General features: G+C 31.8%; 1 protein-coding gene across 3 annotated transcripts in view; it reads right to left on the bottom strand.

Annotated features, from left to right (window-relative positions):
- The window catches only part of LOC126738967 (zinc finger protein rotund), a 539771-nt gene that overhangs the window by 59950 nt on the left and 464337 nt on the right, over positions 1-15484 (bottom strand). The window lies entirely within an intron of this gene.

Below are 15484 nucleotides of genomic sequence, written 5' to 3'. Positions count from 1 at the left end.
CGCGGCTCTCGGCGTAATCATGATCATTCCTTTGGCGGACTTCGACTTGGTAGCATAAAACACAAATACACTGGGCAGGAAAATTAACGCACCACTACCACAGATTTACAGAATACTGTGCCACTACTATATTTAAATAGTAGTGGTGCGTGTAAAAAATATACTCGTATTGTGGCCCATTGAAAATGTACCGCAAGGCATTACAGGGTGGGAAAAAACTTTTCGGCAAAATCCAAAAATACGTCGCAAGTATGCTTGTCAGGAGGACAACTTTTGACATAAAAACCATTTCAAAAAAGTCAACTCCCAAGGCGAGGGTGACATCCCCCAATTTTTTTCAAATAGGACGGGGGGTCAAGTGGTATCTCTTTAAAAGGGCCTTGTAATTCCCTATACAACGCTGCTTAGTTTTTAAAAATTGAGACACACGTTTAAGAAATATGGGGCCCTTGAAAGTTAAACAATAATGTGTGACGAAAAATGCTAAGAGCGATTTAAAAAAAAAAAAAAAAAAAAAAACTTGAAGTGCTGTTCGCCAACGTTCATAGGGTGATACAAAATATATCCAAACCATTGCCGAAGGTTTAGAAGCATTTGCGGTGTCACGTCGCGACATTCGTTAATAGTTCTTCTTCGCAACTCTTCTAATGTAGCAGGTGGAGTTTTGTAAACTACGGATTTTATGTGTCTTACGAGAAAAAATCTAAAGGACTTAAGTCGGGTGACCGAGGTGGGCCACTCAATTGCGCCCCTTCGTCCTATCCAGCGTCCTGGAAATCTGTCATTTAAATAGTTGCGTAAATTTAGTGAGAAATGTGGAAGAGCTCCGTCTTGTTGGAAAATCAATTTCTGTTCATTGTATGCGCGGTCCTCTTCTATGATATTTGTTAGAGCTGAGTCGATGGAATTTTGTAACTAATCTAAGTACATATCACCTGTTTTTGAAGGTGGTAGACAATGGTACAGTGAAAACATCTTGTCGAACTTGCATTGTCTTATTTATTTAATGTAACACGACGTTTCGGTTGGTAAGTATCAGTTTACACTTGATAACGGTTGGAGATACTGACCAACCGAAACGTCGTGTTACATTAAATAAATAAGACAATGCAAGTTCGACAAGATGTTTTTTTTTACAAATCACCTGTTAAATTTCCAGGGAGGAAAAAAGGGCCCACAATGGAATTTCCAAAAATACCAGCTCATACATTTACTAAAAACGGCAATTGTGGCGATTCACTAAACCATTTAGGAAGCAACAACACTCGTCCGAAAAACACACATTAAATATGAAATTATTATTGTTTAACTGGTATTGGGTCACTGATAACTTTGCAAAACTGCCAGCGACGATCAAATTCGTCTTCATTCAATTCTTGCACTAAGCGACTTTTATAGGGATGGAACTTGTATTTCTTCAATACCCTTTGAACACTTATTCGAGACACCCCCGTTGCAATAGCCAATTGTCTTGTACTTAGCGTACTTGCGACTCCATTGCAACTTCCCTCAATACTGCAATCTCCATAGCCTCATGAAATCGTGCATTTTCAATATCCCTCTTTTTGTTATGAACTGAATCTGTTTCGCGAAACTTTGCAACCAATTCCAGAACAATTTTCCCAGAGAGACGTTTCCCAGGATGCCGTTGATTAAATAAATCTGTGACCCGATTTCCACACACATTGGTTTAAAAAAAAAGCTCAATAATCTCTACTCTTTCTGCAATTGAGTACACCATAATTGATAATAAATTTAAAGGTTCAACAATTTTTAAACACTTTAACCACAAAACAACTATCTAGCAAAACTAAGAATTTGCCGTAAAAAGGACAAGTTCATTTAAAAAAAAAAAAAAATGTTTTTCGTATTCTTATCGTTTGTTTACTTGAAATGATGTGTTAAAGATGTATGCTATGTTCATTCTGGGTTCAGTCTCACTCTCTCAATAAATTACACACACATTATTGTTCAACTTTCAAGGGTTCATATTTCTTGAACGAGTGACTCAATTTTTAAAAACTAAGCAGCGATGTATAGGGAATGGCAAGACCTTTTTAAGGAAGTATCACTTGACCCTCCGTCCTATTTGAAAAAAATTAGGGGATGTCACCCCCGCTTAGGGGATTGAGTTTTTTGAAATGGTTTTTATGTCAAAAGTTGTCCCCTTGACAAACATACTAGACGTATTTTTGGATTTTGCCGAAAAATTTTTTCACACCTTGTAATGCCTTGCGGTACGTTTTCGATTCACTAAGAATGAGCAATCTCTGAACTGGAGATACTAGGCACCAAAATATGGCGATTGAGCTTAACATGTCTTATACAAATTTTGCAGGTTTACGAGATACAGGGTATTTAAAGTTGAAATTTTAATTTGAAATTTCTTAATAATTTTGTGATTTTAAGCAGCGTCGTCTTGAAAATTGGTGATTTTATGTATTTTGACATGAAAATCATGAATTTTTTAGTAAAATTAGCGTAATTTATACAGGGCGTTAGTTACACCCTGTTACTTAGGTAAATTAGAACATATCTTTTTAGCCCAATCAGCTATGGCCAAACCGACTAAAAATCTAAAAGGCAGTTTATTTTTGAATAAAAAAGGTTCTCTTGTTTATTTCATGTAACTCTATCAATTTTTAAGTTATTTGCATTTCAAACATTTAGCGTAAAAAATCCTAAGCCACCTATATGGCGGGCTTCCACCTCACATATTTCCCGACGCATACAACCTGCGGCGATTCAAGATAAATGCCCACAAATATCTTCGCGCAAGCACCACTCCAAGAGTGACATAGGACTTTCCTTTTGTGCTTGTGTTTACCATAAAAAAAAAAAATATATATATATATATATATATATATATATATATATTACATTGGCTTAATAGGAATTTATTCTTTTAAATTACTACTATACTGGGTAACAACAGTAAAGATAACAAATAACAATCAGTAACAATATTAAAAGAAAACTTCAAAGTAAATGCTCGCCTTCCATCTCAATATACTTTGTAAGGCGTCTCGTTAAACTTCTTTGAATATTAAAGATCGTTTGTCGATTATTTTTGATAATATTAGCAGCTTCTTGAATTTTCTGTTGTAACTCTTCGATGAAATTAATAATTGTATCTTTGTAAACCATGTCCTTCATGTGTGACTATTTTGAGAAGTCTAGAGGGTTTAAGTCTGGACTTAAGGTGGCCAAACAAATTCACTGCCACGCCCAATCCACCGGTGAGGAAAATGTTCATTCAGATATTCATAAGTTTAAATAGAGGAACCCGTTCAGATTAGGAGGAAGTTCAAAAGGGCCATTAAAAAAACGAGATATCACACCACACTAAATATTTACATGGAATTCGTGCTGAAAATGTCGTTCCTTTGGAGCATGTGGATTTTCCCACAAATGATTGTTTTTCCAATTAAAAACACCTCGTCTAGTAAACGTCGCCTTATCGATGAAAAGAAAGTCATTAAGAAATTCTTGGTCTTTGAATTGTTTATCTAGCATAAATTGAGCAAACTGTAGGCGAACTGGTAAATCTTGAGGTAGCAAATTTTGGACAGGAGTATAGTGATATGGACGGAGATTCTCTTTTTTTAAAATTCTCCAGATAGACGATTGGCTTATTTCTGTTGCCGTACTTAACCGACGAGTACTGAGATCTGATAGGATTTTCCGAAATACAAGCTAAAACCTCTTCTTCATCATCGACGTTGATATTTTTTGGAGGACCATTTAGGGTTTTAGAACGAAAACACCCTGTTTCGCCTAGGCGGGTATACATACATCTAAACAGTTCTTGACTGGGTTGTCTTCGATTTAGATATAATTCTAAATACCTTCTGGCTGCACTCTATAATTTGACTGAGCAAAAACGCAAATCATATCAATCTTTCCCAGTCTTCATTGGCCCAATCGATGTGTTCCCTAGTAAAAGTTAACCATGCTCTACGATGCCCTGGGGTCCAAGCTGGTCCTCGCGCTGGGATTCTTGGTCTCAGATTAGATTTAGCTAGGCGTCAACGAACAGTATCAGTTGAAATTAATTCCGAATTCATCTGCTTCCTGTTGCTGTATCTACAGCAATCTTCCTGTAACAAACCTTTGTCTTAAAGCAGAGAGTCTTATGAAACGGTCTTAAACTTGTGTAATTTTTTTTAATCATTTTTATTTGTCTAAAATATATACATAACATACAGTAAGTAACACAGAAATAATCTTATAGTTTATACGATGTCTGCCTTGACCAGGTCTTCTTAAGTGCTGACCTGTCTCCGTATAACGCTTCCAGTAAAGTGACTGCCTACTGACATTCTTCGGCCGACAAATGTCTTGATTGATGTTCCATAATAAACACTGACTGTACCATTTTCCTGAGTCGTTAATTTCAATTCCTTGTTTAGATCAGACTTGTTTTTGCCAAAGTAAAGTACCACTGTCTTGCTGGGATTTATCTTTAAGCTATGCTTTTGCGAACAATCTACTACCCTTTCCAAAGCGTTCAATGCTTGCTTTCGCTAGTTTCCAATTTTGAGATTCAAACGATTATCCAAGATATTTGACAACCCCGTTTTTCTTCAGATTTCTAGTGGGTCATTGTCATTTTCATAAATATTTACATAAATTAGGAATAAACGACTCACATATATGTAATTGCGACAACCAGGCAATTGATGATTTGAACCATACTTGATTTGAATATAAAAATAATATTGGCGTAGTGATAAAGTTTCTGCATAATAAATTGAAAGAACTTGGTTTGCTTCTTATGTGTCATACTTCACTTATGGCAAACGTAGTTGCGAACGATAGAATGGAGTCTATTTTCCTAAAATTTTTGAAATAGTCCAAAAGGAAAATATAACTTGAACGTATATGCACTAGTTAATAATTTTAGTTACTTGGAGATTCCTTTGTTTTTTCCCTATTGTTTACCTACCTATCTGAGCAAATGTCCTGTATTGGCTCTAGGACAAGAAGCGTGTGACCCTGTTTAAGATCCTTAATATTAATCTTTCTTGCGCTATTCCTTTTTTTATACTCTTTTTATTAGATACAATGTCATACTACCCAAAAGTGTAATTTTATAACTACTATATTGAGTTCCTATATACAAACACGTGACTAAATGTGACAGCACAAAGCCAAAAAAAAAAGACATTTAAACGAGTATTGGTCTATCCACATCAACTACCTTACTGAAGATGAGCTGAAATTGTTCACTAATACTTTGTATATAAATCTGGTCTGACTATTTTTGATAAACTATATGTTTGCCTATAATATTTACTATTTTGTAACATTGTTTTTATCGAACAAACCCAAACATTTTGTCATAAAACTCATGTCCGGAGAATTTTAATGCGTTTTCGCGGTTTCCCGCTATCAACCAGCGCTGACCGAGCGATGCTGCAACAAATAATTATTATTATATAAAAAAAAAAAGTTGAACCGAACCCGAACCTCGATGCACCGATATCGGAAAAAACCGCAACAAAACCGAACAAGGCCAAGAACGATAAATCGAGAATGAAAAAAGAACTCTCCTTCAATGAACCTGTAGTTTTTTGCGAAACGTATACTCACCGACCGCCGCGTGTTGAACTTGTTTTCCTTCTTAAAACGGGACCGATGGCAAAAAGCAGACGAGCTCGCAGAGAAAAAAATATCGATATAAAGATTGTGGCGAGCCATTCACACGTACGGCAGTACCGAGTATTCCAATCGGTAGATTGGTTGAAAGTAAATGTTTTTTTTTTTGAAAAGTCATTTCTATTTTCAGTATTTTTTTTTAGTAAATAAAACACACTACTTGTATTCAGCGTATATAATAAATTAAAAATTGCTGCCTATTAATTCTAAATCTAATCCTAGTAGTCCAAATAATTATTAAATGAATAAATGTACGTTCCATTGCCTCAAATACACAATAGAAATATAGAAGTTAATAGAGCATTACTGCTATTTTTTTTTTAAATTGAATAGTACTATAGCCAGGCAGCTAAGATTTTTTAAAATGATGCCTCAAGGTGACCTCTATATCTCAAAAAAAAATATACTAAATTGAGGCACAACTTAATTGGACATGAATGCCATTTATTTATTTTTTAAATTAAAAAGTATTTTAGCCAAAAAGTTCAGGTTTTCTGGAGTGATACCTCGAGATGTTTCACATTTCTTATGAAGCTTTCAAATTTTTAGGCTTCATCATTCAAAAGTTAATAAAACATAAATATATTTAGTGCATAACTTAATTTAAAGTGGCTGACGTTTTTTTTTATTTTTGAAATTTAGAAAATGTCAGAAAAGTTAAAAAATAAAAAAAAGTTAGAAAAATAAGATTTTCTGAGGTAGTCTCCCAAGGCACTTCCTATTTGTGATAAAAGTTTAATCTTTATAAGACTTATCATTCACAAGTTATTTCAACCTAAATATTAAATTAATGCATAACTTAATTGGACACGAATGCCATTTGCTTATTATTTTTTATTAAAAAGTACTTGGGCTAGTGAGCTTTTCTAGAGTGATGTCTTAGACACTTTTTTTTCAGTGGCAAGTTATTTGAAACTAAATATCAAATTGTTGTGCATAATTTTACTGCTCATGATTGTCACTTGCTTATTATTTATATTAAAAAGAACTTAAGCTAGAAAGTTGAGATTGTATAAAGTGATATTGCTCCATCTTGGAGCCAACCTCTTAATAAAAATTTAAAATTTCCACCTTTTTAAGAAAATTTCGTATTTTCCGGTTTTTTCAATCAAAAAATTGTTGAACCTAAATGAAATGACTGGAAATGACTCAGATTTATTTATTTTTTATATTAATAAGTACTTCAGTTTAGAAACTGAGATTTTCTAAAATGATGTCTCAAGGCATTTCCTAATTCTCATACAAGTCTCGTCTCTTTAGGTCTCTTCAATTACAAATTATTTGATTCTGAGCATTAAATTGGTACATAACTTCTGGATTAAAATCTGGACTCGAATGCCATTACAATGCGTATTACAATTCATCAGGGCTTAAGACATTTTCAAAGCAACGACCCTAGAAAAATGGTACACCACATATTGCTTATGGTTTCTAACATACTAAAAAAAAAAAAAATTTTGTGGCATCGTTTTTCTACAATAGGGTCGTTGCTTTGAAAATATCTTAAGCCCTGATGATGGCCTACGGCCGAAAGCGCTAGGCAGCAATTCTTAATCTATTATATACGCTGAATACAAGTAGTGCGTGTTATTTATTAAGCAAACTTTTTAGGTCTCATTGAATGAAAAAATCCCTTTTGATTAGTTTGTCGGTCTTATAGTTTATGAGTCAAATAAATAATTAATAGCAATAAGTCCAGATGTAGAAAACCTAGAAAAATAGGTTTATTTATCTTGCTCTACTTAACCTTAGTTATCCATAGTACCTTAATTCAAGAGAAAAATCTTACAAAAAATAAATAAATATATATTATCAATAGGGCATAGACAGGATGTCAATTTGAAAAGGTGCCACTCTCTATATTTCTGCTCCTGTATAAAATTTAACAACTTCCAAAAATACGTCAAATTTATTTTTGAGAGGGACATTTTTTAGGTTAGTTTTCAATCAAATTGCAGCAGCCCCCTGGCGAGGGTGGACATAACCTCTAAAATGCTAAATGAAAAGACGTACCTTATTTTAAAGGCCTGCTAATTAGCCCTTCAACAATACCACATAATCGACCTTTTAATTGAGAAACTTGCAAAAAATCAAGCAAACATAATAGATTTCCTTAAATAGTAGTAATATCACTTTAGTATCTATTGATAAATTAATTAAAAGGTTGTCCAAAAAGTCAATAAAGTCAAGCGTTGTGCGCTCTTAAGTATATTTTAAAGAATAGTGTTTATTCTTGAGCAATAAACATAAATTATTCTTATTTACGGGAAAAGTCAAAGATGTGCAAGAAGAACGACAGCAATGTTTAACGATTTCCTAATAGTCAATTAATTCATAAATATGTTTTAAAATTAATTGCTGAGTTTATGGAAACTGGTTCGGTTATGCACATTTAATGCAGAACTCTCTATATCACTCATAGAAATAGATAAAGTGTAGAATGGGCCAAGACCTGCGCCTATTGTCTAATGACTATGGCTGCCATTTGTATGAATTAGTGCTGAGACATCGCAATAAAATATGGATGTTGACCATAGGCGGTGACACCGAACGATAACATCGATGCCTTAAAAATTGATTGCCTTAATTGGTGTTTTCCTACATCGATGTCAGGAACATATCGAAAACCGATTTAATTAAAATTAAATAAATAAAGATTTCACTTATAAATTGAAACTTAGTCTGGGTCTGGATAGTGCATAGAAATAAAACATCGATCAAGAGGATCAATGTTTCAAAAGCATCGTTGAACATTGCCCAGCACTAGTATGGTCTATTTTCACGAGAATATAGCTGCATTGCATGTGTTTTTCCTCTCAAATATAAATGTAGAAAAATTTAAAAAAAAACATCCACCCAATACAAAAAATCTATTAAATGTTTAATTTGTAAACAGAAAGAACAAAATCTCAAACTCAATCTCAACTGCTCTAATTCAAAACTATCAAAATTAATTGCCAAAAACAGCTGATCAGCTGCAACAGAAGGGGAAGACCATACAAATGGCGGCCCTCTATGTATCCACCTAAAATATTTCTATTATACTATATGACGAAACAGTATGAAATGCACTTAAGTTACATCTATTTCACTCGTATTATATGCAAATTCTTCAACAGCTTTTTGATGACGATTTTGATAAAAGAATTGAGTTTTCTAAAATTTTACAGAATATTTGCTTTACTGATGAGTGTTTTACATTTTTTTTACATGAAAATGTCAACAAAAAAAAATTGTCGTTGCTGGAGTAATAAGAATTCCGTGAATTTTTAGGTCACACGCAGTATCCAGAGAAAATAAATGTTTGAGCTGGTATTCTTGGAAATTTAATTAAAGCTTCATTATTCTCTAACTATTAATCTAACCGGTGAACTTTACCTTGATCTACTGAAAGACACAATAGACCCCTTTATTAACATCTAGATTAGAAAATCAAACTGATGCAGCGGGTAATATGATTTTGCAAGAAAATTTAACACACCTCCAACTAAGATGGAGCTCCACCACACTTTTTTGTTCCGGTTAGAAAGTGGTTAGAAGTAACATTTCCTGGCAAATAGATTAGTCGACGGGGAGCAATTAAGTGGCCCCCACGATCACCCGATTTATCACCTTTAGATTTTTTTTATGAAGGCATTTAAAATCAATTATTTTTAAAACCCAACCTAGTCATTTGGAAGATTTAAATAGAAGAATCGCAGCTGCGTGTAGAGAAATCCAGGCAGAAGTTTACTATATTATTGTTTGGAAAAGAATGGACAACATTTTAAACATTTCTTAAATTAAATTACGTTTTATTACCTTTTTATGTTCTATTTCATTACAATAATAGTTATTACTTAAAAAAATAAATCTATTTACGGTTTTAATTTGTTTCTTATAAAGTATTAACATATTAACATTAACATTTAGTATTAAATCTGTGGTATTCTTGAAAAGACCTTTAGAATAATTTTATACAGGGGCAGAAATATGGAAGTTGGTACCTTTTCAAATTGACCCCCTGCATATAGTTGTACAATATAATAAAATAAAATAAAGAACAGACTTATTTTGAATAGTACATAGAACGGCAGAAGTTTTGAAACATTAGTTATAGGCATATTTTTTTTATTTAACTCTCCTGTTGGAAATAATGATTAAAGATTTTATAATAATAATAATAATAATAATAATAATAATAATGTTTATTTAAGATAATGTTAACGACCAGAATCTGCCTTGGCAGAATTCTGAATTTGTCGGCCTTTTATTTGCATAAAATAATAAAGGTGTATTTCTTCCTCTTTTTTTATATAGTTATGTTGAGTTTGCAAATAAAAAATATTTATTATTATTATTATTATAATAATTTCAAATCCATACACAGCCAAATACATAAATACAAATATAAATACGCCCTGAAGCGGTAAAGCTTGTTAGGGAATTTTATGTTTAAAGATTCGTGGCTCTAAAACCTTAAACCTATTAGGAATAGAGTTGTAAAGCTTTGAAACATTATAGGAAAAACTCTGTTCATAAATAGATGTTCGATAGAGAAGAGGTGCCATCAAACCTTTAAATCTAATATTTCTTTTATGTCCGTGCAATCTATAAATAATTTTATTGTAAAGATATATAAACTCCTGGACAAAATTATCGCACCACTTGATTGTTAGAGATTTTTTTTTAATAACGATAAAAAAATAAGCAAACTTATAAGCATTGTTAACTATGCATTATAACTTAACAAAAACAATTATCTTCTATTTAACAAAGCGAGATTTAAGTAACTAAATTCAATACAAGGAAAAGCATCGATTTTCACTAACTTCAATTTTGATACAAAAATAAAACAATAGACCCATAATGAATTCTTAATAACGTGTATTGCTACCTCTAGCTGCAATGACCGCTTGAAGTCTTCGCAGCATTCCTCGTATCAAATTATGAAAACTTTCCTGTGGATGTATTCTCACTCCTCACGAGCAGCATGTTCCATGATAAAGCATAAACATAGTTTTTGTCCAGTTCTGCTTTTTATACGAGAAAAGATATTATAACTGTTTTAACTGATATTTATTTTTATTTAAATTTTCTTGACAAAATAATTAGTGGTGCGATAATTTTATCCAGGAGTTTAGGTATCTTATAAAGTAATAACCTTTTATAAAAAGATGCACAGTACGACTGGTTTCCATTTATTTAAGCCAGTTTCTTACAGAGAGTTTATGAGAAATTCTTTTATATTTACGAATTTTATAGATATACCGCAAACAGGAATTTTGCTTGTATACGGTTTTTTTGAAGTCACATAAAATGGTTTTTAATCCTTAGGATAGAATGCGTCGATTGCTGTATAATAATTAAAGTCTTGACTGTCAAAATTAAGACCAAGATTTTCTATATTTTCCTTTATATCTAACGACATGTCACCTACCCTAGCACTAAATTGATTTTTAATAACTTGCACATCATTTTTAGGACCAACTATTAACAAACAACACTTGCTTGGATTTAGATGAAAAGAATGCTGTAGGGAAACAGATCTTAAGTTTTCTAATTCTGTATTAATAAATTGAATCGACTTACGAGCTTGATCTTTAAAAGACAAGTAATATAGTTGCGTAGACGTGAACTTAAATATGTTTTTATTACTTTATTAATATTCGATGATCTATAGTATCGAAGGCTTTGGTGTAATCAAAAAGTGTTAAAATTGTAATTTTTTCTATGTCGGTGGTCCTCAAAATATTATCTGTTATGTTGATCTTAGAGCCTTATATTCTTTTGGGTCACTATATTTGGTTAGGGCTGTTATTATAGCACATTTCCATTGATTTGGAAAAGTTGAGTTTATTAAGCAATAATTAATGAGATGTGCTATATAAGGCAAAAGGAAAGAACAATACAAATACATTATCTTTATATTCAACTGATTAGATTCTATCACTTTGGACTTAAACTCTGAGATTAATTTAAGAATTTCCATTTCTTAGACTAGGATAAATTTAAAAAAACATCTTTATTATTGACATGGTTTTGTGGAATAACGGACATTTAAACATTAAAAGTGATCAGGTATTTCGGTATTATTTTGTCTAATTCCTTTAAAGTGGGCTCATTCTGATATTCATTCTCACCAAACTAGAGACCACAGATCCTTGGTAGAGCCGTATTACAGATCCGTAACGGTACATCCTATTATAGGATATAGTTTTTTAATATGCTACTGTTAACGAACTATCACGTCTTGCTTCCTTTAAAGGTCAATATTAGGGAGTACCTAATTAAATATTATTATATAATAATTTAGTACTGCCAATAATTGTCCGATTTTAATAGTTGATTATTTAGAAATAATTTTTTTTCTTGTTTTAGAGTTAGAGTTGTCAAATTACGCAACCTTGTATAGTATTCCCTATTAACCTCAGTTTTACTTCTTTTATATCTTTAAAGTCCAATAGCGCTCGGATGTTATCTGTAAGAAAGCTTACTTTAATGGTTTGAATATCATAGATATTTCGCTACGTTATAGACTGTAAATCATATTAAGACTATATAATATCTTTGTATTCAAAATACTTAATTTGATTTTTATAATAGAGTTTTGGTAAATCAGGAAGATGTGGACCTGACCACGTACCACTATTTATAACATTTATATCCCTAAGAATTAATATTAAGTCTATAAGAAGGGAACTTGGTGAAATTCGCGTTGGATTCAAGATTACTTACATAAGACCAACATTATCCAACAACAAGTTAAACTCATTAACATCCTTAGCAAATATATCACTATAGATCAAAATTAAAATCTCCTGTACAACAGATTTTAGCACATATTGAGGTAAGAGAGGTAGGCACATTGTCAAACAGAGATAAAAAAATTAACCGTTTTATAGGATGCAACCAAAAAGATAAGTTTGTATGTTAATTTTTAATTTCATCCAGATTTATGTTCAATATAAATGCCTATTGGCTATTTTTAATTATCAGGGTGCAAGTAAAGGAATACCTCAATTTGAACAGCGTTATATCCTAATCAGTCACAAAGGAAACTAGAATAAAAACACATAAAATATGTGATCTACAAACTGGCTTTGCTTTGTCTTCTAATGTTCACCATACAAAAATATATCTAATACCTTATATAATAAAACAATTTAAACCTTAAATTCAATGTTCAGACCAATATCTAAAAACCTGTTTTAAAAATTACTAAAAACTTGTCAATGATTATATAATTTTAGGTTAATAAGTGTTAAATTAACCATTAAATTAAATAATATTTTTAAGGAAAATTCCGAGTCATCGGGAGGGTCCGTAGACGACAAAGCGTATTAGAGGAAGGTGACAAGCACTCAGGTGTGACTTTTTTTTAATCTCTTTAATAGTACTAGAAAAATAGAAATAGATTTATAATATACTAGGCATATAACAAAAAATACATTAAAATTAAAAACAAAATATACGTTATTAATGAAACTTGACGATTTTTATTTCGAGAGAGCATAGAGTTCACCAATCTCCTTATCTCTGACTTGCAGTTCTTCGCCAAACATGACTTTCTTCTCCTTTAATTTACTTTTAGCATCATCAAGAATCTCACTAATATCTTTATCTAATATTCCATTTCCCTCTGCGATGTCTTTCTGAAGGTCTTTAATGCCTTTACCCAATGCCTCATCAAGATCGTAAGTTTTACCACTGACAACACCTGATTCTTGCATTGATTTTTTTACAACATAAGTTCTGCTTATGGTCTGATTCTTTGGGGCAAAACTAGACAGTCAACATGTTATTATTATAAACGTATTAAGAATGCTACCATGTTTCCAACGTATTTGACTGTTGATATCTAATAGACTATTATGCCTGTGAACGTGAATAGCGCATTAAAAATATTGAAAAATGGAAGATCACTAATTTCTAAAATTATTACCGTGTGCCATTTTCTTGCAATGCTCATTCTGATATTCATTATCACCAAAGTAGAGAGCACAGATCCTTGGTGCAACCGTACTATAGATCCCGTAACGGTATATCCTATTATAGGATATAGTTTTTTAATATGTTACTGTTAACGAACTATCTCTTGCTTTCTTTAAAGGTCAATATTAAGAAGTACCTAATTAAATATTATGCCTTTTACTCTCTTGAGGAATACCTGCTATCTGTTTACAAAAGCGAGAAAATTTAATCATTTAAAAAAATGGACACGGGATTTACATACTAATTTTTTTTATACTCGATTACTATGTACACCTCAAATATTTGATGAAATTCTTCTGAAAAAGCAGTGTTTTTCGTCCATATTATTTAATCTCCCTCTTACCCCCCCCACCCACCCCAAACATTTTTCCAGTAAGAAATTCCTTTGTAAAATCACCGTTTTTTCTTTATAATATCCAATCTAATAGCACTGTTTTTGTATTAAAGATTTATTAAGATACATATATATAATTATATTAAATTTAGATAAAGAAACTGTGTTATTAGATTAGATATTAACGACGAAACCAGCTGTTATTCATGCGTATTATTTTGGAAAACAATAATTTCTGAAAATAATTTCTTACTGGTAAAATATGTGGGGTGGGTGGGGGGCTAAGGGTAGGGTTAAACAAAATCGGTTAATTTGCAAAAAATAATTGCAAGAAAAAAAATGCTTTTTAAAAAAATTATATTTGATAAAAACATCTATAGTTTTTGTGTTTATACTTTTCTCACATAACTTTAAGGTTTTTAAGTAAAACGTGAAAAAATCCAATTTTATTTCTCAAAAGTAAGGAATACCAAAGTAGGGCTTATTCTGATATTCATTCTCAACAAACTAGAGACCACGGATCCTTGGTAGAGCCGTATTACAGATCCCGTAATATAGTTTTTTAATATGTTACTGTTAACGAACTATTCTTTGCTTCGTTTAAAGGTCAATATTAAGGAGTACCTAATTAAATATGCCTCTTACTCTCTTGAGGAATATCTGCAGTCCAATTTTACTAAGATATAGGCTGATTGGTTTTTTCCATGTGTTCTGTGTTATTGTCGGTTATCCTCTGTTAATATTGCGTCATTTTATATACAAATATTTGCTTTTTACTGTATTGTATTTTTTCTTTTTTTTGACTTATGTAAGGGTAATTTTTACTTGTTTACACTATTATGATATAAGTATTTTCAGGAGAAGATTAAACCTTTCCCTGAGTTTTAATCTTCTCCCGAAGATGCTTGCATCGTTAGCGAAACACGTATCGAGAGTAAAAATAAAGAGTTTTCGTTAGTGGTAAAACTGTCTGTTGTTAATTTATATTAATATCTGCAGTTTATATAGCATGAAAGTCTTACTAACTACAATAAAAACTCATTTATTTCAAGGATAACTATGCGCAAGATACATATTTTGCAAGCCAGAAAAATCTCTCAAACAATAATCTCCCACGAGAGAGACAGAGAGTCAGAAATACTTACAAGTTTTTAATGGGCAACTAAAAATGCTTCGGTTATCCTCCACTAAATTTATTTAAGAAATAATAATCCTACATGTTTTGGACATAGAATATGTGCATCAACAGGGATACAAGTTGAGGGTTTTTCATTTTAATACATATTAAAGATATAGTGCCTCCGGCAAGGTCAAAAGGTTAAAACAACTAACAATGAATAAAAGTGGTATATTAAGATGCATGAAAATGAGACGAAAACTCGATCTACACAAACATTAAAATCACATGATTACAACACATTGTAAACATGTGATATAATGCATAATGCCGGAGACACAAGTTTTTTTTTTTTTTTTTTTTTTCGAAATAGAGAATAATTTTTTTTTGTTCTTTCA

The sequence above is a fragment of the Anthonomus grandis genome, chromosome 7 (genome assembly GCF_022605725.1).
Source record: "Anthonomus grandis grandis chromosome 7, icAntGran1.3, whole genome shotgun sequence".
NCBI classification, from domain to species: Eukaryota; Metazoa; Arthropoda; class Insecta; order Coleoptera; family Curculionidae; genus Anthonomus; species Anthonomus grandis.
The sequence above is the reverse complement of the archived record's forward strand: the minus strand, read 5'-3'. Positions and strand labels throughout refer to the sequence as shown.